Below are 24,042 nucleotides of genomic sequence, written 5' to 3' on the forward strand. Positions count from 1 at the left end.
CTGCTGTTCAAACTCCTTTACTGAAGCATTTAACGGCAGAAATAACCTACCCCCAAAAATACAAGTACAGTACTTGTACCTCATGAGGAATCTTGTGACAACACAAAACATCTAGAAATGTTGAGGAGAGGTTTGGAAGTGGCGCTTTGCTCTCCTAACATTGCTGAGATACCACAGAGGCAGAAAAATGACACTGTGAGGCTCCACCTTATCATTCCTCTGTGGTTTCCACACTCTTTGAGCTGCGTTTGCAAAAGAAGTCTGCCCACAAAGTCAACCGAGAATCTCGTGTTCACCTTGGGTTTTATTCTCATGTTTTGTGTCCTTAACAGTAAAAATGTAGGTAGACCACATGCTCACTCAGAAACCAACCTGCAGCTGTTTGACTTGGAGAATGACCTGGCAGAAGTGGCAGACCCCAACGCAGGGGCACAGGAAGGGCAGGAGCCTGCTCCTCCCTCCGTGGCTACCCTGCTGTTCAGACTAACTGATGTCACTTTGTGCAGACACCCTTCAGCCAAACCACCCCAAAACTGAAGGAACTAAGCAGGATCTAGAGCTCCATGAAGGCTCTGTGCACAGAGGAGTATTTCATCCCAGGAATGATATAATGAGCCCCATGAGTGAATAATAAAGACTCCAAATGAAAGACTAGTCTGAGCTTATAATGAATGACTCCTTTATACTGACCATTTCTGCTCCATTCTCCTGGCATATACATAGAAGAGATGTAGAACCTTTATCTGGTTTTGCAGCTTCCAGCTAAAACTGCAAAATGAAGTCCGTATAGTTGGGGGAATGTCCTCATTTCATTAAGCATGGGAAGATTTTTAAACAGTCCGTAGAATGGCTGAGTTTGGCCTTGCAGAAAAACAGTTTTCTATGTAGTCATCTGATGTGCTGTGAGCAGACACTCTGTCCTTCAGCGGGCTGTCTAGAGAAGGGTGATAATTTATTATCGTCAATGGAAGTGGAATAATAAGGGAAATTATTTCCTGGGAAGAACCCGAGTGCAAGAAGTGGGTACGCGCTGTCAGCGCAGTTTGCCGTATATGAAATTTACTGTGCCATATGCGACGTTGATCCTAACCTGAAGAAAGTTTTGTTACCATGTCTTAGGGGAGCGATATCAGGTATACACTGCAAGCCTTTGATCTCATAGTTAAATCACTTGATTGAGACTCAGGAGAGTTGGGTTCAGTTCTTGGCTTTGACCGGATGTTCTGGGTGACCTTGGGTAAATCACTTAATCTCTCTGTGCCTTGGCTCCTTGTTTACAAAATGATGATAACACTTCCTTTGTCTGCCCTGGCTCTTTAGAGCATAATCTATTTGGGACAGCAATTGTTTCCCGCTGTGCATGTGTAGAATAACTGGCAAAACTGGACCAAGCCTGCTGCGTTGAGAAAAGAAAATAAAAGGAAAAAAACCCACCACACTAAAATAGAGACAATAAAATACCAATAATTCTTAATGCATATTTCCACAACACTAGGCTTGATTACAGCTCTACAGACATTGTACTACCTGAGCAAGCACGTGCTCTCACCTGGATGTCACTGCAGAAGACATGGTGAAGCGGCAATGCAATATATTGGCCAAGAGCGATGGAAGGCAGGAAGACGGGATATGTGGGTCAGTTGGGGGGCTTAGCATTATAGGAGCGATCATCTCTGAAGCAGGTCAGCTGTCTCTGCCACACACTCACATCCTCAGGGAAGGATAGGGCTGCTCCATGAGCATTGATCCATTGATAGGGAAGCAGCAGCAGATCAGATAGTGAAAAACACCAAAAACCAGATAAAAATCGTTTTGTTCTCTTGAATTTGTTGATGCGAAAGATAGGGGCTGGTGAGAACGGCCTCATCGCTCTGGAAAGAAGACGAATCGCATGTTGGACATAGTGACATGATGTTTACATTATGTAAATGGAGGCTGTGTGTGCTGGTTTAAATTAACAAGACTAGTTTGCAGGGGTTAAAAATGCATAAATTATATCACTTTTTGGAGACTCTTCCAAAGAGGGCTGCCAGTGTGCACGATGCACCACCCTCGCCACTCACTTGCACCTTGTGCCACCCTCTTCAACCACAGGTTTGCCCAGTGTAAACCACAGGAAATTCAAAAGTTGCTGATCAGTTTTAAAAATAAGTAAACTAGCTTGGTTAAGGATTGTTATGGAGTTTCTGTATTTGCTCTTACTCAACACTGGACTGAGCTTCAAGAATTTTCTGATGAGGGGAAGCTAAAGGACCGCAGACAGGCTCTTTCCGCCACCTTCCCCTCTTTCTCGTACCCTCTTTCTTTCCTCCCTATCAGGCAAATAGGAGAGCAGGGCTATGCAGACTTGGGCCACGGGGCCGTGTAAGTCTGTGACTTCTGTTCAACACGAGACACGCAGGAGCTCAGCACGAGAATCCAACCTTCACCCACAAGGCTACACTTACCCTAAACCACTGGCAGCAGCGAGTCTGCACTACAGTTTCATTCTGGAGTGATCCCATCTGCCAGAGCAGGTCCAGATCAAGCACCAGTAACAATAAGAAATACCCTTCAGAAGGGTCCTCCTTTAGAAACCCAGACAAAGCAGCTGATGAGGGAGTCTGCGAGAAAGGCCTGGCAGCAGGGATTAGCACCAGTGCCATATATCTTTCTTAAACCAAGCCCTCTGAAGTTGGGAGAAGTCACAGTGCAGCGTGTGAAGTCCGCAGGAGGGGGATTAACAGCAAAGCTTGGGGATGCAGTACCTGTTCTTTTAAGTTTTTTGTATTTGATGGGAAAAAAACCTTAACCCACCAATGTCTCCTGTTCATCTCTGAGTGAAATTTATTCCACTCATGAGCAGAAAAGATAAAATATGGGGCTGAGCAGACATATAGCATAGCTCTTGTCAGTCCGATACCATGAGAAATTGTTTTATTAGGACTCATGATGAAAATAATTGAGTACAACTACTACGAGGTTATTCATACTTCTTCCTGAAGATGAGCAAATCAAACAACTATACTTCACACATAAAAAAAAACCAAAAAAACCAAACCCCAACCTGAGCAGGGATTTTCCCGAATAAAGGGCTGCAGAACACAGCCTTTTCTACTTGAACAAGTTCAAACAATATTTTCTTGCTATATATAGCCCATATACTCTTGTCCCATACATTTGTGAAAACGGTGTCCGCGTTCCCCAGGACTTCATTCCTTCTATCTACAAGTGAATTTTACTCCAGAGTGAGCTAACCACAGGTTCCAGATAAAACTGATCACCTGTTGTACAGGCACACACAGGACCTCAAACGATGCAGAAACCTTGTATCGGCTCTCTGCACAAACATGGACTGAGCACAACCAATCTCTACCTGACAAATCATTATTATTTACTCCTAGAACTGCCATTCAAGTAAGGCAGAAGGTGCATTTCTCTCTTTAAGGATCCCACAGTATTTTATGATCAGTATCTAAGCTGCTTTCACAGCAGTGTTACACACACATTGGGAAACTGAGGCAAAAGGCGTTCAAATGACTTAAAGATGCAGCATAAGCCAGCCATACAATCTAAAAACCTGGAGGGATTGTTTTTTTGTTTACAGAGAAGCTTCTCCAGCGACCACAAAATACTCTTCCCTCCCTAATGCAAAACACAGTGGGGGAGAGGAGCGCCCTGGCTGGGTCCGAGCTGGCGAGGGCGGACGCAGTTCTGCTCCAGAAGCTGTGTGCCTGCATTACACAGCGCTGTGCCTGAGCTAATAAGCTGTGCTTATTAATGTTAAATTAATGAATCTCAGCCTGCTCTGCTTATTAGGTTGAGCTCCGTGCCACTGCGAGGCAGCTCTGCGACTCCCAGACCCGAGCTGTCTCACATCTGACCAGGCTGGAGCACAGGGCAGCCAAGCTCGAGTCTGTCTTTACCCATCCATGTAGACACCCCTGCGAAGGGATGTATTACAGACAAAACCCCTCTCCTTGCTGCTCATTTTCCTGCACGAAGGCAGGATAACACGTGTTATTTACAAAAGTATAAAATGGATGTTGAAATAATTAAATGGGAAGACGGGGACGAGCCTGACACTACCATCCCTCTCCCTTACATGGAAAGCGCTGAACCCAGATGCCCAACTGTGGAAGATATTCTTCCAGCAGCAGCATCTGCCTCCTTGGCAGCCACTTCAGGCAAGTTGTCTGGGGAGCTCTGCAGTTGCCTCTTGGTTTATCACGTGGATCTGTTACTGTGGCCTAGCTGGCTGCCTTGTCCGGGCAGAAGCCAATTCCTTTTGATTCACCTTTGAATCCAAGAAACTCCAGTTATTTTGCTCCTTTTTTCTCATAGTGTCCAGAGCACAGCGAGATATTTTCATCTCCATCCAGGCTTTCTGCCCTTTCAGAGAGAATGATGATTTTCTTCCTGATTGCCTTCTCCCCTGCCCAAATTCTTCATTCTTACTAATAATTGTTTGCATCACTGGAAATAAGCTCCTTGTGAGGAGCAGAACTTTTTATCGAAGTTGAACCCACTAATATTAATATATTATCTGACAAAATCACAGGAATTCCTGCTTTAGTTGTTCTGAAAAACAACTTTCCCCCATGTTCATAGGTCTATGAACATGGAAAAGCATCTAACCTCGACAAACAAAACACACAAACCCTTCGAACCTCACACCTACGCCCTGAAGAGCACAGGCTTTTGCAAACTACATGCAACTAAACAGACCTATTTCCGCCTATTAAAGATTAAAAAGAAGAGAAAAAGAAATAAAGCCATGCCTAGGCAGAAGCCCACAGTAGCCCACACACCAGGACATGATGACAATGTGATGACAAGTCCAGCAGCAGTACCCAGAATCCTGAGGGAAAATCAGAAACTAACATTTAAGTACAGCAATACGAAGCAGGGGATGTCTGCAAACTTTCCTTTTCTTATTTGTTAAATTGGTGCAGGAAAGATGTAGCAAACGTGATTTTCACTTACTAAACTATGTGTCAGATCAGCAGTTTCAGGCAGACTTACGTATTAAATCTAGGCTCAGGAGAAGCCCTTTTTCATGCAGTAGAAGAATGGATTACATGAAGAACTGCACAAACTTTTTATTCAGAAAAAGGAGAAGAAAAAAGAGTTAAAAGATATTTAAAAGAAAAAGCAAACCCCAGAATTGAGTAAAACAAATTTTTATTTGGGAAACCTCAGAGAACCTGTGAGAGATCTACCGCCCAAAGTGTGGGATGGGCATTTAAATTTTGCTTCAGGGAGACGCCCAGATCGAGGAGTGTGCGGAAGCACAAACGCCCTAAACTGGAGGAACAAGAGAGACTATTTGTTGAAATTATTTCCTGAAACAAGACTTTCCTTTATAATCAGGCAACTCATGAGCATCTCTTGCTCTTCAGCCACAGAACAGCAGCAGGGATAAAAGTTTAGCCATACACCTACAAGCTTGGGGAGCAGCTACTGGAAATGTGAGGAGGAGACGCATCCTTTTGCGCCAGAAGAGGTGACTGGTCAGGGACATAAAAGACTCAGGCACCCCGACTGCCATTTGAAGATTTACATGAAATTAATTAATCACTTTCTAGCTAGAGAAGGGCAAACATATATCGAGACATGCTCTTGCACGTGCTTTTCTCTAAGCTACAGAAGAGTTTTAGAAAGGAGCTGGAGCAATGCCAACACTTGTCCCACTTACCATAGCTTCCTGGGGCGCATTCTGGAGGAAGGAGATGAGTTAAACCCCTTTTCTCTCTGAAAAATACACATCGGTCTATTAAATTCACCCCTTGTAAATTAGAGGACACAACAAAACATGTATCAGGCACAAGTGTGCACAGGACGGGAGTAATAACAGGTTTTGGATTGAAGGCATAAAAGAAATCCGGACTTTCAGAATCACCTTTATGTGTTTTTATTTTATTCACTTTGGGGGGAGGGTGACCAGCTACTGAGGTTTTTGCAGTTATACCGAGTTTTTCTTTTGTGTTTGCAAAGTTCTCCTCTTCCACAGAGAATACCTTACAGCTTAGTGTCTTTAACGAGAAGAATGCCAACTAATTAAAACCATATTTTTACCTGTATTCCCATATACTTCCTAATTCCACGACCACATTTAAAAATATAAACCCTGATATTTATAACAGTCATGAGAATAATTAACTTAGTATTTCTCAATGCTACCAAGCTTCAAAATATGCTGAACTGGTGTATCAGCAAATAACAGAACGATAAAAATAATTAATGCAGTTTTAATTTAAATATTTACGATGCGGTTGACTCCGTGGCTGCGCGGCGCCATTGTGCCAGGTGCAGTACGCAAGTACGGACAGATAGAGGCCCTGTTTCAAAGAGCTCCTCCTGTTCATCCCACATTACCCAATATCAAACAATCTCCAAAAAGCTTTTCAAACATTAATTACATCTCCTGACTTCCTTTTCAGCTCAGTAAGTTGTATTATCCCAGTTGGGAAGATGGAGAAAGTGAGGGATAGGAGGGTAAGGCACTTGCCCACGATGACACGGCGAACGCTTCTCACTTCCACTCTCCGCTCACTCCCCGGTCGCCCACCCCAAGCCCCCCCACGCCTTTGAAGGCTCAGCCGTGTGCATATGGCCAGCACAGCTCGGGGAAGGCCGGGTACTGCTAAGCACTCTTCGGTTAATGAAGACCATGTGAGAGTCCTGCTTCTGGTTTGCACTCGCATAAGCTTCAGTAAAATATCACTGGCGGAGTTAATTTATGTGATTTTGTAACCTCTTAATATTGCTTGGGGTTAGTGTTCTTTTCAACTCGAATGGTTTTTGTTGATGAAAATTAAAAATGCTCAATTCATTACAAAAGGGCTTTTTTTACCTCCCTTTTTCTTTTCTTTTGCTATTTTGGGAGATTGGGCCCTCACACATTAATGTCCAGGACTGGGTCATCAAAGGGTAAATTGCAATGCTTTTCATTTTTCTGACTAAAGATAGGGGATTTTTCTCAGAATAAGGCTGTAAAATAAATAATAGGCTTGGAGTTTCTTAAGTTATTCATTGGAACTTAAAAACAACAAAAAAACCACTTTAATGCCAAAATGTCAGCGTTCTGTGCAAAATAATTAATATAACACAATAGGATCTATTCTACTATCGATTGAAAGGGAATTTATGCAGGTAATTCATTAAGGCTGGTGGGAGTTTGGCATGTAAATCCCCCAGCACTTTGATGGGAAAACAGACCCTGATGATTTTTTTATTTCTTTTATAAGCTATGAAATACAAGCTTTTCAGAAGCAAATACATGAAAAGAAAAAGCAAATACCTGAACAACTAGGGCAATGAATAGCCTTGCTCCATGAGACTTCTGAAATGACATTAGATCAAACCATTTTTCACACATTCCCAAAGATGTAACAATCATTTCAATCGCCACGTTAAGAGAATCAATACTTTTTTTTTTTTTTTCCTTCCAGAGAACAGCATTTTACAGTCCAACATTTGCAGGTTATCACCTTCATACGTCTCTTTTTGTGGTCAAGTGCCTGATTAGTACTTCTGACAGGGTATTGGCCATTTTGTCATGAAGATCTACAAATTCTTGTAAATAAAATCCCATCTGAAAAAATGAAGAGCAAATCTGTGGACTGGAATGCACCCTACTTGTAATGGGAACAAAAAGCTGGCAATGAAATATAAACCTAAATCACAGCAGAATGACCTACTTTAAGGCATTTGCCAAAGAGACAGTGTTTTAGACAGCTCCTCTGAAGTAGCGTCTTTATGTCTATGCCATCTGCAGATTTATTATTGTGCTTTAGGAGGAAGAAAAAAAAAACGGGAAAGAAAAAAAAAAAGGGAAAGAAAAACGTACAGTTTGCCCTGAACAAAACTCAGCTTCATCTATAGGAAAGATTCCAGTACTGTGGGCACCACACCCACACCTACTGATGTGGTCCAAGTTTTTTCTTTAGAGGCACCTAATTAAGAAACCCTGACTCATTTACATGGATACTTTTGATCTAAATTACACTCCAAACCACACCAAATTAGGAGCATCTGTGAACACGAAGTGTTTGTTCCCAGCGACTGGTAGAATAGAGCCAGTTCTGGACGGCACATGTTCAAGTGACGAGAAATATTTCAGATGTAACATACTTCTGAGACCCACTTTTCCACTAATAATTCATAATGAGTTAAACCAGTATCTCTACCTCGACAATTATTTCAGGCTGTGAAAAAAAAAAAGTCATTTTACTTTTAAAAGGAAGGGGAGGAAAAAAGAGAGGTGGACAACTGCCTAGTTTGCTGGTTGTCCCTTATAAAGGGCATTAACACAACCCTCAGCTTCAATTTAAATCTGAGCAGTGTATGTATTATCAGATAACGTTTCTCCTAAAGCCTGGACTAAAGCATCTCTGAATGACTAGTTGTTCACAGACAAGGCTTTCTGCCTCGATCTTCCGTCATTAACCCACTGTGCCATCTTTCCTAAGGAGTCCGAGCAGAGAGCAGGGGCTCAGCCCGATGAGGTGGTACCCGATGCGATGGGTAAGAGGAAAAATTCCATCGCACCAGGTCTGCGGGCAGGGCTTCCCTTTACAGGCTGCGCTGCGGGTGCCATCTGACTATGCCTCTCCGCATCCTAGAAAGCCACTCTGTACAAAAACAGGTCCTGCAGCAACTAGGGAACTTTTATCCCATCTTCCAGATGGGAAGCGGGGGCTGCAGAAGCCGCTGCTGGCCACTTTGCTGCCTTAGAGTCTAAACTGACAAACTAAAAAAAAAAAAAAAAAAAGCCTTTATGGTAAACTAGAATTGAAGAGAGGTGCCGCTTGTGCAGCACACCCCGTTGCTGCCTTAGAGTCTAAACTGACAAACTAAAAAAAAAAAAAAAAATAGCCTTTATCTCACTCTAATTTAAGCCATAGAAGCAGCCTGAGCACCAGGGAGTACAAATCCCCGTTCCACACTGGGTCTGCAATTCCCAGGCCACTGGTGCATTTTGGCACAACCTTCGGATTTGGCCCAACGTGTTTGGCAGCCACCTTTTATTCTTTCCGTCTTTTATACTCTGTGAATAGTCTAAGTTACATAATACCAGTGACAATTTGTTTATGGCAAGCATTAGAGTCACTGTTTTATGATTACATTCAAACTTTAAGCCACAGCCTGACATCTAAAGATCATCTTGTGCTCTCATACATTATATACAATGAAGGTTCGCGTTCCCGTAAGGAGGGGGAGGAACTTTCTAAATAACACGACTCCTTTTGTCTGAAGAGATTTTAGTACGTTTGTCTGATCTACTGTTTTTGCAGTAGCTAGAATATAATTTGAATATATTAATATTTTCAGCAACTGTGCTCAGGGAGCCCGGTTAATAACTTATGCATGGATATATAGCTACACTTCAGACAGAGGTAATGTTTTTAGCCCTTCTGTTGGTAATACTTAGGAACACACAATGAAAGAGCCTGTTCTTTCCTCCCTTTGTTGTGGGCACGCATTGTGATGGTATGGAGCCAGTGTTCTCTCTGTTGTCTACACAGCCTGGATTCAATAAGCAGTTATATATGCATATTATGACAATGTGGTCAAGGAAACCAGATTTTTTTACTATACCTTCATGTGCCTGTACAGTATAAAATCTGGTATTTATTTTTCTTGTCCTCATTCAATATGTTAACAAAATCATAATTTGATACAGGTTATGTTCACTTTATAATTAAAATTATAGAGTTAGATGAAAATACAGCAAGATGTTGCTGAATGGAAAATATTTATCTTTTCGTACATTACGCATTATGGTGCAATGAAAATCATAAATCTGTGGAGCGGCTAACTCCAGCCAAGCGTACGACAACTTGCCTCCTCCCCTGGTCCACAAGATGGAATCGGTTACCTCCTCTAAGCCGACGGTTTCTGCACCCGTCTCAGCCCCTCTGTTAAATGGCATTGCTACATCCTCTCCAGAGCTTTGCTGTGGTCTTCTGAAAGAAGACCCCTTGCCATGGAAATGAGCCAGGAAAAGGGAATGCAGGAAAGTTCTGTATTTTTCACAGATCCCACCGAGGATCTGCTGTCTCCTAGCACCTTCATGGACAAAGTGCAAACCTTTTGCACCACATTCTCTGTGTCATCACTAGACTCTGCCTCACCAAACCACCTCAGGATAGCGCTTCATCAGCCTTGAAACCATTCCCACTTCCCAGATCATTGCTGTCCACATTGCTGTGTCCAGGTCTCCACCAAACACTGTCAGCGATCTTGAAGACTCCAGTAGCATGTAGTATTTGGGATAACCCTACAGCATATGGAAGCTTCCCAGTACATAAAGTTTTCTGGGAACGTCAGTTTGTCCATATTCAAACCTTCAGTCCAGAGAGGGTTTTCAGTAGGGCTGTGGCAGCAGTAGTAGCCATCTCCTAGGACAACCAAGATATGTTTACATACCTGGACAGATGTCTCAAAAGTGTTATCAAAAGAGAGTTTTCCATTCCTTTGGAGCATCTACCCCATGGAAGTCATTGCAGCTGCTATGGACTCTGTGTTGGCTCCGAGATTTCTGTCTCAGGGCAAATTTCAAATCTTGATGAATACGTTTTGAATCTCACCTAACCACTATGATAAGGAACTGCTTAACCTTTCTGAGCTAACAGGGTTCCATTACTCTTCATATTAATTTATGTTTATACAGCTTCACATCCTGAAGCTACAATACCCGCTTCCTAAAGAGGCACTTTCTCAGCTCACACGCCAGCACTCACTTAAGGTTAAACACTTTCTGCTGCAGGGGAAGATCCATGCAGCACCTACAAAAAAAGTGTCTTGAATTTAGTCTTACCTGAGAGCCAGACAGCGCAGTGTCAGTGGTCTTTTGGAGCTCCAGGCAATGAAAAAAACAAAATATGAGGCATTTAAGCTTCACCTCCAAGAATAGCATTGCCTGCACCAAGTGAGGCCATACAGGGACTGACCCACTGGGCAGGCAGGCACTACCAGAAACGCTTCTCTGCAGCTCCATTTGGGAGCTGCTCTGAACGAGCTGTCCCAAGACTGATAAGACTGGTATCAACAGCAAGATTGTACCTGTTGTTCCTAAATCCCTCAATGTCTATCAAACGTGATGTCGGTCAGGAGGTCTGTGAGACTCGTGTATGTTTTCTCCCTGGTTCTTCTCACTGTGAATTGCAATCAGGGTTGGGCAAAAGCAGGTATTGGTGAGTCTGGTCACTTGAAGCTTCAAAGAAACACAGCTCCTGAGAGTGGTAGGGCTGCCCTTATAGAGAATAAAGACCTTTGTCAAGAGTCTGATGCAGTCAGACCACGACCATCTCAGATAGGCACACGTGTGAATGGGTGTTTGATTTAAAAGAGAACTAATGAGAAAATTCAAAGTGAGTTTAAAGCTGGGAAATACTGCAGAACTTGCAGTGCTGCAAAGGGTGCGTCTTAGAAAGACACAATATATGGAAAATCCTCGACTCCAGGCAATTCGTGCATTTAGTGCAATGGACTATACACGTGCACAAAAAATAAACATCAAGTTAAGGTGAGTGGACAAGACAGACAAAGTGTAAGTAGAAAAGACAATGCTGACATAGTAAATTCATTGCTCAAGGGCAAGTAAAATGTAAATAAGTTTAAAGAAATCAAAGACTCATGGCACATACTCACTAGTGCATTTAAGAGATACATTCATCCTACTCATGTTCAATATCAGGGCTGAAACAATTGTGATGCTGGGAGGCATGTTAAAGCATCTTTCAAATCTGATACAAATGCAGTGCATATATATTGCAAGAGTAGCTTGTGGAGAGCTCCAAACTGAACCTGGAAGAGAAGGAATCCTGGTTGAGGTCAGATCCCATATAAAATCATCTCTCAGGCAGACCACTACAAAAAGACTTTCGTTGTAAACATCAAGATGGTGATAATATAGGTTTAAAAAATGGATATTTGATATTGGGGGCAGTTAATAGGCCAATATTAAAAAGGTTTTCAGTACTTAAAAAGACCCAAACCAAAACAATTTATGAAGTAACTACATATATAGGAGCTCACTCTCACTTTGGTGAGTTTGTTCTCGGACTTCCGTGGAATTTTTTGCCGTATTCTCAGATTTCAACATCAAAAATTACCGGTTGCCTCACAAAACCGAATTATTTATTCATGATGCTGAACAAAAACAACGTGTGGTTGGCGAAACTAAGTTTTTCATGAGAAGCCCTAGGCCCAGCAGCACAGACGCATTTCTGAGCAGGTTGTCTACAGTTCAGCATCCCAGGTTGTAATTCCAGCCAATTGCCACTCTTGGGCTTTAAGGCAGAAAGTAAACCTGTCATATCCAGGGCTGAGTTATTTGCTGTCAACTGGATTACTGCAGCACAAAAGGGCTATAATTGAAGGCTGCAAGAGGTTGTAGATTGAACATAGTCAAAAGCAGTAATTCCACTTAGTAAAAGTAGATATCAGCCAAAATGAGAAAAGTTAAGCTTATATAAGGTGAAATTCTGACTCCATTCCGGCTCCCAGTCACTGGGACTTTTGTCGGTGACTTTAACAGCAATCAAAATTTCATTCACTGTTGAAAGAAACGCTGCAAAGGGTGCGATGAAGCGAAAGTTAAAATAACTGTTAACCTGGCGCTCCCGAAATACATTTCCTGAGCACGGACTGCTGTCTGCCTCCGTGTTTTCCTGACGCAGCAATGCAGACAGCCCTCCTGGGGACCGACAGGATGAGACCGCGCTAGGGGAGAACATCTAGGAGGTGCAATAAGAATTACCTTGCTGTAACTGCTGAAGGTCCTGTTGTTTGTCATCCTGCGGGACGTGGTAGAACTGGGCTACTTATGCACGGTGGGGTAGAGTTTGTAAGGAGCGATTTCAGTGCCAGCGCTGACACCCTTCCGCTCGCGCTGTTCCGTTGATAGATGGGTAGGGGTGCCTGGAAGAAAGGGCATAGTGGCTGGCAGACGCACTGTTTACTGGGAGGAGGAGGATGATAGTGCAATACTGAGTCTCACCATCTTTCTGTTTTTCTTACTGGTAAATCTGAACCAAAGAATGTGCATCTCTGAACAAGGCTCCATGAGGCCTCCTGTGTGCTTCCCACGCACCCTCTGCTTTGGGTGTGCTGTAGGAGGGTGGTTACTTTTACTGGGATACCAGCAGAACTGGCGGTTCTGCTTTTTTCCATGCCCTTTTCCTTTGTCCATCACTAAGCACGTCGAAGCCTCGGTGTCCCCATCAGAAAACAATGCTGATAGTAACATTAATCCACCTTTATTAAGAGCCTTTAGCTTTACGGAGAAGTACCAAATGTTATTAAGACAAAGATGAGGATAGTAAGGAAACGTGTTTTTTCCCTTGCTGACCTAGTTTCTAACCTCACTTTTAAAATCTTCCATTGATTTTAATTACGCTTAATCTAAAGCTAAGCTCACGAATCTAGCACACTTAAGGACCGCTTTTAAGTGAATTTTCTCGCCTGTGAGAGTTCCTCCAGCTTTCTGTGCTACAGTTAGGAGTTTATTTCCAGCCCAGACACAAAGTTGAGACAGCTCTCTGCCCGTAGGAAGCATCCGGCACCGCTGCTGCGCAACGCGCGAGTTCAGGCGCTACCTTGATCGAGTTGAGCCTGTGTGCAGCGTTCTTCACAGCACAATTGCGGTCCTTTTCTCATCAGCCATAGCCAGAGGCAGTAATAAGGGTGAAGGATATCTATCATGAAAAGTCCAGTGTCAATGTGTTCCCCCAATTTATTTACTGACCTTCAATGCAACAGCCATACTCCTGACCCTCATGAGATGAAGCCTAAGGGGAAATGGCACTGAGCACCAATTCCATATCCTGTTGTTCTGTGGTCTAAATTAAGTGCTAATTAATTACCACTGGCATCTTTGGCATTGCCTGTCAAATTGGATTTAGGATATCCTTTCGTTGTTTAAACAAATAGCCCTACGTCTAAAGCTAAAATTCAAGTGTTAGCGTTTTCTTTACTTTTAATTTTTTATTTAAGAATTCAGCAAGTATGTCCAGGGCTCTTGCAGGTAGAATTCAAATAAAAGAAACAGGAATTGATATTGTCAATTTTGATTAATAGTCCCTCATTAATAAACATCCTGTTATTCAGTTTCCACCTGCAGTTGCTGATGTTGCCTGGAATCAATTAACTCATATAATTTGATTTATTTTACAAAGACATTTTTGGATGTGCTGTGCTGATGATAAAGGTTCTATATTTACAATTCGAGATTTAAGGGAGATTGTTACTAACTGCTTTTTATTTTTAACGTCACAAGGAAATGTAGCTTCAGGCATTCTTGACAAAAAATATTTAAGCAATTTAAAAAGTTAAAGCTTTATTCATGTAAAACTATCTGGTGCCTTCTGAGCCACAGGCCACAAAAGCACACAGATCCAGGACCTCTGACAGGTTAGTCTTTACAATAAACTAGTTGTTCTGCAGAAAAATGTCAGAAATAGAGTTTTTTAAAAAAATTAAATCAAGCAAAAGTTACACCACCAACCAAAAACACAGTTAAGGTCTCTCTGTGTTGTATCTCAGTCAGAACTTAGAGTATTTTATGTAGTCTCACACTGCCTTTATCACTTTACTATCCGAACACCTCTAAGAAGTGCATTAGCATCTGCCTAACATCTGTCACGGGTGGTTTTATTCTCTCCCATCCCCTCCCCAAGGAGAGGCTTGTGCTTGCAGTGGGAGCGTGGCTTTTGAAGAGGAGTTCGCTGTTGTCTGAGATGTATATGCTGCTACAGGGCTGTTAGAGAAGGCAAAAAAGAATGCCTCGTGCATGGAGCTGCAGTCAGAGGAGTCTGAGATGCCCCTTAAAGATGTTCGTGGCCTTCAGCTGATTCCTATCAAGTAGCTGTCCCCAAACAGGCAGACTTCAGGCTCAAGAGCAACCCACACTGTGATACCAGGGATTAGCCCGATGGCCTCCTTCCTCCAATCTTAAAAGCATTGGTCAGAACCTGTTTCTCACACAAAAAATTAAACACCAAGCCAGCGTGAGAGGACACAACTCTGGCTGTCAGTAAATGGAAGAGCTTAGCAGATCTCACCCGGTTGGGTCAGTTCTCCAAAAAGGAGACCTGGAACTTTTGCGATAACAGGGAAGATTTTGTGGAAACGATTTTGAATCCGTTTCTTTGAAACAACAGGGTTTAGGGAGCAGGACCTGAACCTCTGCCCACACTAGGCTCTTCAGTGGAGCCACCACGTCATGGAGACGAGCTCCTGCCCTCATTGTCCATGCCGTGCCGGGACACCAGGATGCACCCTCTGCCTTTGGAGCTTCCCTAACATGGGAGATGGCCAGAAAAAAGAAACTATCGCAAGGCTGAGGTATGCAGGTAGCACACTACCCTGCTCTCTTCATACAGCCACAGCTGAGGGCAGAGGCAAGAGCAGAGCTCCTGTTGTGCAGAACATTCCTGAATGAAGCCCCTGAAGAGAGGCCTGAACCCCTTTAGATAGCTAAATGTGCTCCTTGGTCTCAGTCATTCAGAAAATGAAGACTTTCTCTAGAAGATGGGCACTATGTGAGGTGTCTGCAAAGGCAAGAGCACACATGCTCTTCAGAAAGTACATCATACAGGTAGCAAAGTTCACCCAATGGCGAGAAGATTTTGTTTTGAATTGTTTTCTTTATTAAACCAGGCTAAGCCGGAACACACGCCTTTCTTCAGCTTTTCAGAGTCTATGCAGCCAACTGTGAACTGATGTTCAGAGTTAGTTTCGTTATTATTTTCATTTAGGGCTAGACTCCAAGACAGTTCATCCAGGGAAGGGCTCGTGCTGTGAGATATGTGGGGGATCCCCTGAGGAAGCCCATTCTCCAGCAGGTCCCTGTCAGCTGTCCAGTTTCTATATATAGCCACCCAACAGTCAGATTTAAAGGCCAGTCTGCAGAAGAAGACAGCATCAAGTGCTCGTTCTTGTGTCCCAGAGCAACTGAAGAGAAGAGATTTTTCCCAAGGAGCTGTAATACAAACCCACAGCTGCAGAGCACAGGAAGCTTATGGAGTTTCTGTAGGCCAGGAGCCATGGAGGCTATTTTCAGCAAAAGCAAGCTCTTAAGTATGTCTGAACTGTTTCTGACCCCGCTTGTAACGTATCATACACCATGACCTGGTTTCTCTATTACCAGCCGTGGACAGCTATTGTTTCAAATTCAACCTATGGAGCAAACAGGAATTTAAAATACCTTCACATTTTACACGGGCCAAAGAAAGTAGCTTAAAAGTGTATTAGTCCGCCGTGATCCCTGGACCGAGTCTATTTGTTGCAGAAGAAGAAACCACGTGACACTTTTTGAAAGGGACAGACATTGTAGTGTTTTGGAGCTTCTCAATAAGTATAAACTCAGGTCACAGCTACATGTGCACAAAGCTCTCCCCGATTTCCTCCTCCCAGGTTTCACAAACAACAAGCTGAGGATTCAACTGGTAATGTCTGCATTAGCATCATCAGCTGCTGAATACCACTGTAACACAGACGAGTAAATCATCTGTAAGGCTGGTACATAAATAATAATGGGGTTTGGCTGCATTCATAAAATATCAAGAATCCCAATTTGTTACTAAATTTTAAATTCGTATTTGTTGCAGTGTGATGAATTGAACAGTTTACACAAAGGGAGCTTACGGGATCAGGGACTCACCTCCAGTTATTGCCGTATGTCTCTCAAGATGGGGTTAAGCAGTGAACGGGCCCTGCATTTTGCCTCCACGTGGGTGTATTTTACTGTCTGTTCTAAGCTGAGTTTATCCAGCTGGATATGGATCTCTCTGCAAGGCTTTGACCTGTTGTAGAAGAACACCTATTGTTGTCTGTGTTCTAAGAGGGCTCTCAAAGCTGTAGTTCAGTTGTCGTTTTAGTGCCAAAACCCACTGAAGCTCCTCCTGAAGAACAGCTACTATAGCTGAAAGAAATAAGTTTACAACAGAAAGTGACATTGCTGTATCTCAGGAAAGCACGTAACAGCCCCTAAATGGAAAGGAAATACACCGAGAAGAAACCTGACAGTTTATCTGTGCATCATTTTGTACTTGTGCTTCCTTCCTAGCACTGCTAAAACCCGTCTGCAAATGCCCTGCCAAAATGTGCTTATACACATGCAGACATTATCACTTTGTAGGATGGTACGTTTTATTATCAGGTTATTTTCCAGTACATTTGGCACAGTTAAGGTAAGTATATTAACTTTACTTCCAAATAAAGAAAACAAAGTTGTACTGAATGTCTCAGCCATTGTCAATGAGTTAAGAACTGACAGGAGGTCCAAGTAATCAACCCTGTCTACCGCACCGAGCTTTCCCTTAGGACACCTCTTCGGATCTTACAATGCGTCTGACTGGCATGGCGGTAGAATTGCTTTCAATAAAGATTTTATTTCAAGGTTGGATGATTCCTTCCCAAATGTCTTGTCACTGAGGCAAAGTATGTAATACCTGTTATTTTTTAACTCCTGTGAACCAGCATTTGGGAAGGAGAAGAACATAAAATGTCGAGCTAGAAACCGTTCATCATAAGAGCCAAATTTTAACTCGTTCAAACGGATTGGGAGCTCTGCAGTAGCAAAAGTCGGAGAACTGCTGGATAAAAACTGGCCCATAATGGTGTGGGGGAAAGGGCCGTTAGCAGCGCTATAGCTGAGGTGAATTGAGGGCAGCTGAGCCATTCCCAGGGCTGAGGCCTTCAGCTAAAACATTACATTTGCATATGCCCGAGTACGTATAGGAAACAGATAGTAGCTAATCTGAGGGTAATTATTGGTAAAGCGAATCAATGGGATGCACGGATTTTGTCCTGTCAAGGCAGTTCAGAGGAACCTACATAGCAGATGATGGCCATTGTCCACCAGTCTGAGCAGCTCTGGCCATGACAGCATCACCAGCAGTTCAGCTGAGGTGCGAGACCCACCCAAATGGGCTGTCACGGAGCAATCCACTTAGGAGTAAGTTCCTAATTCTGTATGGTTAGATACACCAGGAGAACAGATGTTACAAGCACATCATTTTTTCTCCTTTCTGAGGAGTTTTCTTTATTTCCAGGCATCTTTAATCTTTCTTGGCCCCTATTTTGGTTTCTATCTCTCATGGCAGTGATTTCCCTAGTTAAATAAGATACTGTGTATAATGCTGGTGGACAGGGTTCTGATAAGATCAAAATCTGCTTGTAATCCCTTTCTTTATTTCCATGCATCTTTAATCTTTCTTGGCCCCTATTTTGGTTTCTATCTCTCATGGCAGTGATTTCCCTAGTTAAATAAGATACTGTGTATAATGCTGGTGGACAGGGTTCTGATAAGATCAAAATCTGCTTGTAATCCCTTGGTCCTCTACTGAGTTCAGAGGCAATTCCTGCACCTGCCATTCTAGTCCCTAATATTTCACCAGGTGACTTGGTTTTAGTCTTCTGTTCCCCTCGGTTTTTTGCCCCTTAGTCATAGTCTATGATCCCAGTTCATGGAAAAGCAGCAGGACTGTCTTATTGAAAAGCTACCTTTATATATGACGGATAATGTAAAAGATGGCTACACGGCTAAAACCAGTTCTGCAAGGGGTAGAAATGCCCCCGACACCGAGCAAACCTAAATCCTCATAGGCTGGGAAAAGCGAAGAAAGCAAGAGTGAGCAGCTCTCCATGCAGCGAGCAGAGGACAGCTCTACCCTCAAACACTCCCCAGCTTTCGATAAAACAGCGCCTTTTCCAACAGGGCTTTCCTCTCTAAGTACTCTGACCTCTGATTTTTTATGTGCAATAGGAACATCAAAATGTTGAGGAATCAGTCACTGTTGAAACGCTTTTCCCTCCTCAGCAGTTACTGCAGAGTAAAAATGGATGAAGAACATTTCCTGACACCTAGTGTGTTTGAAGGAATAATCCAGTGTGCTTTCTTAATGTCAAAATTAATAATGATTTTCTTTAGAGAGTTTGAAAAGTGTAGGTTTAATGGAACTAGAGAGCCAAATTCACCATACAATGACCCTCTTAGCTGTAGAGTTGCCCTGCTCTCAGTCACGCGCTTTCCAGCTTATGGTTGCCTTGGCAACAGCCAAAGAATAAATTCCAAGTATTTTTGCTTATATATCTGCCATTGACACCAGAGCCCTCCTATCAGACACTTCTGCTGTTTTAATACATCATTAATTTCATTACTATTAATAATGAGAGCTGCATTTTGTGCACTTCTCCTGACGTGATCTTAAAGGACTGAAGCCACTCTCCAGGCTCGCTTGTTTGGGGACAGAGTGCAGAACCCTTGCACAGCATAACGCCCACCAGTTCCTTGATATGGTTCCAGTATCTGTGGCACTGGAGTATAGATTGCTTCTAAAATAATCTTGAATTGATGGATCATTGCTCCTTTCATTCGGGCTTGACAAAAGCAGTTCTGGCATTTCCTTTCACTTTTTACATTGTGAATGGTGTATCGCTCTTGCTGCTCTTCTTGCCAATAAAACAATTCTTGCCCATTTTTTAGGGATTTTCTCTTTTAACAACTCAATTTCACTGAGCAGCTACAGTAATAACTCTAAGTGTGCATATTTGGTTTTGGTTTGCTTTGACTTTTGTGGATAGATAAAAAAAACCCTAGTTATAGAATTTCACTGGTAAATATTTATAATTTAAAAAGGCACAAAGTCCTAAACTTAGAACAGTTTTATTCAGGCTGGATTGAATTCTTCCTTTCTCTCCCTCCAGTAGCTCTATTTTACCACATATTATTCAACTATTCAGACTTTCAACATTTCTAAGTTTGCTTCTTTTACAGATTTTGTTATTACAGTCACCAAAACAAGTACTACTGCATAAATAGATAGAAAATATAAATAGTTTTCAGGAGACTTTATCAATATAAAAAATATTATTCTAGGATTAAGCTTAGGAGCCCCAAATACATGCAGATATTCTTAGTCCCATATCAATGAACCACAAAAGATAGTCAGTTCCTCTCCACTGCCAACGCACACCTTGCACATACACCCTTGCTTCATGCCATACCCTCATCTCCCGAGAGCTGAGCGACTGCAAGACCACGTGCTGGCAATGCCTGCACTCAAACTGGACTTCACGTGCAGGGTGGCATCTCCAGGAGAAACAAGGGGAATTGCTCTGCTTCAGAAAGATGGCAAAAGAGGACAGCCATTTTCTGTGCCCACATCAGAAACACTTTCCTCCAAATTTTACAGATAAAGGAAGTCAGTTCCTTCCCCTTCCTTCAGTAAAGAGAGCTCTGCCGCCACTGTTCTTCGCCCTGACTCTGCTCATCCATGGTCCAATGCCTCCTTCTCCCTGCAAGGTCTTTTCTCCTCCAGCTTCATCAACGCTATCCATTATCAACACCACCTCGCTGCAAAGCCGTGGCTGACGTTAAATTGATGACCTCTAAAGCCACACAAGATACAGCTGAGGAATATGTCTTTTTCCCCTGGTGAACTAGCATCTCTACCCATGCTGATGTCATCTGCAAATACTTTATAAGGTTTCCAACTTCTAGCTTGTAACAAGCTCAACAGCTATCAAGTCTTTCTCACAGGGAGACCCCAAACCTGATACATGTGCTTCTGCATAAGTGGCAGCAAGAAAAACCACCTCATCACCCCTATAACAAACATTTTTAATTGTGACAAAGATGACATCCATCAGAAGCCCACTCAGTCATTTGGCAGCAAAATTACTAACTTTTGAGACTTCCTGAACTCCTAAGAGATGATACGTTAATATTACCACAGAGGGGAGATAATTATTTTTAATTTATAATAAAGATGCTATATTTTAAGAAACGAATAGTTAAGCCAATCTGATTAGTGCCATATGGAGAGTGTTTGTGCAATGGACACCACGGTTACAAGCATGAGGCAGAACCAAGTAATGTGTCCTATTTATATATGGGGAAAAAACACGAGCGTTGATGTTCAAGGAATGTGGCAAACGACAAGGTTGGCAGAAATCCACAAGATGATGCTTTTTGCTGTGTGACCCACCCACTAAAACGAAAGAAACCTATTTTTTGACTGATTGGAACTATTATGTCTCATGAAGTTTCTTTCACTTACAGTGTAGCTTGCTGCAAATTCAGCAACAGGTATGGAAAAACAGAGACGGCTCTGGTGATTTTTAACTTGCTTCTAGATTTTAAAAAGGTAGATGAGCAACAACAAAAGAGAGGAGGAAAAAAGCAGAACTTGGCTTCCACATTCCGCTTGGAATAGTGAAGTTAAAACCAACAGGTTAATGAGGCATCCATAAATCCAAGCATTTACATATTAAAGTTACATTTAGTTTGCCTTCCTTGGTAGAGCCGGGCAATTTATTTATAAAATATGTAGCCTCATTTACTAGTGTTTCCAACCTAGGATATATTATATGTTCTGGAGACTTGAGGGAAATGGATTTTTACTTAGTTCGTACTCACCGCTGCAGAGATTTATGCAAAACTGTCTACCTAAACTCCATCCATTAAACCCATATTGTTCTTAGACCAGACTTCTCCATCCTTAATGTCATTTCCACAAGAATATTAAGTCTTAATATAGACACAAGATCAACTTTTAATAATAATAGTCCTCCTCTTGTAATTTTGTGGGTAATAAAGATATCAAAGGTTATAATCCTCACCATTATTTTCTAAGTCATCTCATTAAGGCATGTGGTCTCAGCGTCTTTCAAGAAACTTTGTGTCAGGATAAGGCATGCAGAAGTCTTTAGCTATATAAATTTCACAATCCATTTCAGACCATACTAACTTTATTGGATTTAAATTAGAAGAAGCAATGTGATTCATAGGAGTTCTATATTAAGGGTCTTTTCTTGTTGTTGTTGTTTCCCCAACTCTTTCAATGCTGGAGACCATATTAAGGGAAGCAGGGAAGCTTCTCCTTGGAGCCCCCAAAACTGCTGACATCAAAAGCACTCAATGCCTTTAGTGTAAAAAGCAATCCCTATTTTTGGTATCTAAACGTATGAGGTCTGAAATTATTGCCTTATAGCAGGCACACTAACTCGCTCACCAGAAAGCAGCAAATTGTGCCTTGACAGAGCACCGTAAACGGGGCTCTCAACCTCCACCCCGAGCGCATCTTGCTGCCTGGGGCTGACTTGCCTTTCCGTGTTTGTCCAGCTGGCAGAAGTTGCCTCTTCCCTCCCTCTTTTCTTTCTTTTCAATAACTTAACCAAACAAACATCCTTGCTCGGAGAATCAGTAAAAAAATGCCTCTATGCACTTCAAATGCAACAGCGACTCCTTTGACATCCCTCGTTTTTAACCAATTCTTCCCTTTCGTCAACAGGATAGCAGCCAAGGAATCCGTGAATCTGATGTCAACACAAAGCTTAGGAATTGTGTTTGGACCAACACTCCTTAGACCCGAAAAGGAGACAGGGAACATGGCAGTCCACATGCTGTACCAAAATCAGATAGTTGAACTTATGTTGAGTGAGTACAGCAAGATCTTCGGCTCGGAGGAAGACTGACAGACAGGGCCTGTTATTGAAAACGTTCACATCTGTCTTGATGTCTAATATTTTTACATTTCTGTAAACATATTTCTGAAATATTTCCTTTTCTTTCAAGTGACAGATGCCTCATTTTGTGAAAACTTAATGATGATTTTGTGGTTAATTTTCAAACATTGGAATAAAAAATATTGTCAACATTTGCCTATATGTATTCTGCATTAACCCTTTGAGAGTTTCATTATGCTAGCACTCCAAGTGTCACCTCTTCTGCGAGCTCAGCATACAGCATATGGCCAAAGACCATAGAAAATGCTGTTTACCAACATATGCAATGGCACAGAAAGACAAATAATAATTGACGAGATTTGTGGAAAATGGATTTAAATATGTATATTCAAAGCAGTGAATTAAAACAGTGATGCCAGATCGTTTGTAGCTAATCTGAGTATCATTTAGTCTCTTGGCTATATATTGAAAGTTAAAGACAGGATGAATAATCAATTCACCTACCCCAAGAGTTCAAAAAAAGGTGACATTTAATACTTTTAAACAAATAGAAATAAATAAATAAAACCAACGAAAGCAGAATGTCACTATTTGCATAACAATGCCTAAAAAAAATTAAACCCGAAATGGGAACTCTGGCATTTTTACCCAAATGCAGTACATGAAATGAAGACATCGCATGACTGCTCATTTTAATGTAACATCCATTTTGGTTCTTCATCACACTGTACATCTGCCCGCTTTCCCCAGCTATCTCATGTTCTGTAGCATTTGTATTGTGCTCCTGAGGATGCTTTATTGGTGAACTACATTAAATTCATCTAGAAAGAAGTTTTAAAAAAAAGCCTTTTCATATGCCCTTAGGATTACTTGGCTAGACTTGAATCAATTTATGCATTTGATGGTTAGTTTCAGTTGTCATGGATAAACAAAAGGCTAACTGTCTAGAATATATCAAATATTGTTTCGTTTTGAAATGTATGTTTCCAGCTATACACATCTCCTACCCTGTTTTGTAAAAGTATTCTGCTGATAAAATGTAGACTTATGTCTGACAGCTTTTTAATCAAGTTCAAAGAGAATAAATAAAACTAATCCAGTGTGGTAAAGAGTCTGTCTGGTTATCGATTTGTTCATAAAATGAAAAATAAACCATGTAAATAAGACGTGTGAAACACAGATCTAGAAGCAAATATTTAAAGCAATTAAAGACCCCAAAACACAGGATTAATGCATAGGTCTGCTGTGCGTGAGAGATATGTCTTCAGTATCACCTCAGCAGATCGTGGATTACTTCAGTTTTTACTTAGCATCGTTTTGCTAAATACCATGTTATTCAGGAAAGGTTGCTCCCAGAGCGGCCATTTATGGGAATAAACATATAATGAGGCCTGATCGTTAACTAAGGCCAGGCTCTTTCATCAGGTAGTAACACAGGCAAAAAATAACACCAAGAAAACATAAAAACTGGCTCCAAGGTGTTTGCTGACTTCATACATGTCTGAAAAAATCAAGCAAAACAGAGGGGTAGTGACCAGTATTTAAAATTAAAAACACACCACCACCACCCCCGCTCCCCCC

The 24,042-nt window shown here is 42.0% G+C and overlaps 1 long non-coding RNA gene across 1 annotated transcript in view; it reads left to right on the plus strand.

Annotated features, from left to right (window-relative positions):
* LOC104495537 overlaps window positions 1–23,570 on the plus strand; it is a 24,118-nt gene extending 548 nt beyond the window's left edge. Inside the window, exon 2 of the long non-coding RNA XR_727810.1 lies at window positions 22,287–23,570. This is a non-coding gene — a long non-coding RNA (uncharacterized LOC104495537). The remainder of the gene's footprint in view (window positions 1–22,286) is intronic.
* Window positions 23,571–24,042: the final 472 nt, after the last annotated feature.

Source organism: Buceros rhinoceros, unplaced genomic scaffold (genome assembly GCF_000710305.1).
Source record: "Buceros rhinoceros silvestris isolate BGI_N320 unplaced genomic scaffold, ASM71030v1 scaffold16846, whole genome shotgun sequence".
Lineage (NCBI taxonomy): Eukaryota > Metazoa > Chordata > Aves > Bucerotiformes > Bucerotidae > Buceros > Buceros rhinoceros.